The sequence below is a fragment of the Leptonychotes weddellii genome, unplaced genomic scaffold (genome assembly GCF_054177405.1).
Source record: "Leptonychotes weddellii isolate Sample4059 unplaced genomic scaffold, ASM5417740v2 HiC_scaffold_5877, whole genome shotgun sequence".
In the NCBI taxonomy this organism is placed as follows: Eukaryota; Metazoa; Chordata; class Mammalia; order Carnivora; family Phocidae; genus Leptonychotes; species Leptonychotes weddellii.
Window position 1 is genome coordinate 1 of NW_028027081.1, and position 3,630 is coordinate 3,630.

The 3,630-nt window shown below is 49.0% G+C and overlaps 2 non-coding genes across 2 annotated transcripts; both read left to right on the forward strand.

Moving 5' to 3' along the window:
* The first annotated feature begins 524 nt into the window (after positions 1 to 524).
* Positions 525 to 596, forward strand: TRNAM-CAU (transfer RNA methionine (anticodon CAU)). The gene has a single exon. It is a non-coding gene; the product is annotated as a tRNA-Met (tRNA).
* Positions 597 to 1,768: 1,172 nt separating this feature from the next.
* On the forward strand, positions 1,769 to 1,841 carry TRNAK-UUU (transfer RNA lysine (anticodon UUU)). Its single transcript has one exon. It is a non-coding gene; the product is annotated as a tRNA-Lys (tRNA).
* Positions 1,842 to 3,630: the final 1,789 nt, after the last annotated feature.

Sequence of the window (3,630 nt, forward strand, 5' to 3'; positions counted from 1 at the left end):
CCCGCCCCCTCTCCTACGTGCCCCTCCCTCTGCCCGGCCCTCGCCCCGCCCTCACCCCGCCCCTCCGCTCGGTCCTCGCCCCGCCCCCGCCTGCCCCTCCCTCTGTCCGGCCCTCGCCCCGCCCCCGCCCCGCCCCCGCCCCGCTCTGCCGCGGCCGCGCCCTGCTCCCGGGCGCCGCACCCAGGCTTCCCCCACGCCCTCCGCCCCGCGGGGGTCGCGGAGCGGCCAAATGCGCTGGTGGAGGCGCAGGAGATCCCAGTTTTGAATCCACCCTTAGAAATCCGTGTGGGAAGCCCCAGCCGGTGAACCCCGAGCTCCCGGGAAGGGGCTTCCGTTCAGGTTCTGGCTCGTCTTAGAGCGTCTGCAGGCCGCGCGTTTGAGAAGGCAGCGTGGGGTACGCCCAGAGTGGGACACGGAGTAGAGGAGCGGGGCGCGGAAGAGGAAAAGGGACCGCTGGCCCCGCGGGTTGACTGTGCTGAGGCACAAACAAATCCGTGAGCCCCAAAGCGGCGCCGGCAGCGGGCAGCAGAGTGGCGCAGCGGAAGCGTGCTGGGCCCATAACCCAGAGGTCGATGGATCGAAACCATCCTCTGCTACAGCGTTTTATTCCTCCCAACGCGAAAGCCGCACGCTTTCTTCTCCCTCAAGTTCCAGAATTGCCACAGAACACCAGGCCGACGAAAGCAAGTCCCAGACGTTCACGGCCTTGACACTATTGCTTTACATCTCTTGTTCTCTTTCGGATCCTGTTGAAAACTGGCCATTATCAAAATTGTGTCTTTATTCACATTTTTAAAGCTCACGACATATGCGGAAACAACGCACCATCTTCGTGTCCGTATGCACTGACTCTCCCCTGCTTCTTCGCTCTGCAGAGGGGCTACCGGGTCTCCTGAACGAGCGAAGATGGCCGTGACGGAGGCCGCACGCCTTTCCGCCGGCCTGGTCCTTCCTGCCTTCTAATAGGATGCAGCCCAACATGAAACGTGGAGTTAAAAAATAGAGCAAGTGGATCCAAGTGGACTCCGGTGCGTTGGAGGCGAGGGGCGGCGCATTCCAGGGTCCACGGCCGTGGAAGGACGGACGAGTGGGCGCAAAAATGGCAGAACTGGCAAAGGGGAGGTTGGACAGGTGTGGGGGCAGGGAGACGGGGAGAGGGCGAACGACAGGAGCGTGCAGGAAAGGTGAGGATGACGAGCGCGGAATTGCAGAGCGGCGGGTTTCCAGGGGGTTAGTTTCCCGGACAGAAGCCGCGCTCAGAGAGGGTGTCACGTCTGTCTGTCCGTTGCTCCGCCATCAACATCCCAGGACCCCCCAACTCCGAAAGAAAACACTGTAGAAGGGACGGGAAGGGAACCTCCTGCCTTGTGCCACAACCTTCCATCCTCACCGAAGGTTGGCTCTCCTGAAGTTCGTCCAGTTACCGAAGCCACTGGTGGAACGGACGCTCCTTCCTCCCGGCGAGGGACGTACGAGTCCGCTGGACGCCGGCTGCAGTCCTCACGTGCAGGAATGTTCATTCCCTCCCCAGTGCATCCCACCGTGTTCCGAGCCACTTTCCTGTCGTTCCTCCCGCAGTAAATATCACCCAATCATTGTGGAAGGAAGAATTGCAGGGCTCAGAGCCGTCCAGCTCAGGTGCGGCGCCGCGCCGGGGGGTGTGACCCGCGCACCTGGAGGACGCTGGCAGTCTCCGAAATCGTGAGCGTAACTAGCGCTTCCTGGAGCTCTTGTTATTTATACAGTGACCGAAGGCGGCCTCCGCGAGGCCTGGGTAGCTCAGTCGGTAGAGCATCAGACTTTTAATCTGAGGGTCCAGGGTTCAAGTCCCTGTTCAGGCGGTAACTGCTCCTTTTATTTCGGTAAGGTCTAGGTAAGCAGAGCTCACCTAGAACACCTCTGGAGTGGGGTATCCATAACAGCCAAAACAAAGGCATATCCTCGAAATGGTTTATGTTCTAGTATTTCAGTAATTACCTCTTCCCAATAGTAATTAAAACATGGTCCCAAGTTGCCAAGAGGAATTGAAAAAGGGCATAATGTAAAAATAATACACAAGGGACGGAATTACTAAGACAGCCATTCTAAAGTTCCCTTGACGTGATTCATTCATCTTGGAGTGGCGGGGGAGCATTTTAGGGGGACCTGACAAGAATTTAAGAGAGCAGTGACTCTGTCCAGTTGTCTCTGAGGCTCCCCACAGTTTGGACCGACTCTTCCTACACACAAAAAAATGTGTAGCATCTCAAAAGCCCCTGGTTGTAAAAGCCATAATATGCAAACACATTTTTGAAATGGTCTTAGCTGTCTTTTTTGTCTTTACATTAAAAAGTTTCTGTTGTTATCCAGGCGTTTCGATTATGGTTGAAGATCCTGATCCTGGGCTCCAAGAGCATGGTTTCTGCAGGCAGAGTGTTAAACCACGCGGCTGTGAATTCAGTTTGTGTAATTCTTTATACTTTTAGCCTGATGATATGAAATATAAATACTGCACCCACATTCATTGTGTTAGTTCTCTCCTTCTTTGTTGTTATATTATTAGTTTGAAATAATCAGGTGTGTGCCATTTTGAATCTCTATCCTGTCCTTGTTTATGTTATTTATTATTTTTGTACACACATGAAAGATAACATCATTCTAAAAGTCAAAACTCTGCAGAGAGATATACTGAGAGAAATGTCACTCACCCCAATGGTTTTCTCACTTTTCCTCCATCTGTCTCTCTCCATTCACTCCCACCTGCTCTCTCTGTGGGTCATCAGTCTCTCCAGGTCTGGTTTATCCTTCCTGTATCTCTTTTTGAATAAGCACACAGAACGTAATTTTTAAATTTCCTCTTCTTTCTTAAGCTAAAGATAGAATACTATAGATGTTGATTTGCACTTAATGTTTTCACTTAACGATAGATCCTAGATATTGCTCTGTCAGTTCATAAAGATCTTCCCTGTTCTTTTTTATATTTTTACAGCTGCATATGTACTCCATTATGTGGAGGTAACAGTTTATTTAACCACTTTCTTTTGTATGAGCTTTTAGGTTGTTTGCAATTATAGACAATGCTGCAACAAATAAATTGGCACGTGTGTATTTTCATTCTGTTGAAGGTAGATTTTCAGGGTAAATCACTAGATTTGAGATTGTTGGAAGAAATGATGAAGGCATATACAATCTTGTTAGATATACCCAAATTCCCCTCCATAAATGTTGTGTCAATTTGTATTCCCACTAGTAATAAATAAGACTGCCTTTTCCCCAGAGCTTTGACATACTCTTTAATTTTTGCAAATCTAAAAGCAGAAAAATGGCATCTCAGTTTGGTCTCAATTTGCATTTCTTTATCTATTAGAGAATTTGGACACATATTCATATATATAAGGGCCCTTTTTCTATCTTTAAAAAGATTGTCTATTAACATCTTTTGACTATTTTATGATGAAGTTTTGGATTTTTTTCAATCGTTAATTGTTAATTAATTGTTAATTGTTTCTCTCTCTATGTTAGGGATATTAACACTTTATCTGGGATATGCATTGCAAATACTCCTTCTTCTTCTCCTCCTCCCCCCAATTTGTCAGCTGTTTTTAGTTTGTTTATCATATTTCTTGAAATGTAAATATTTTTAGATGTTTA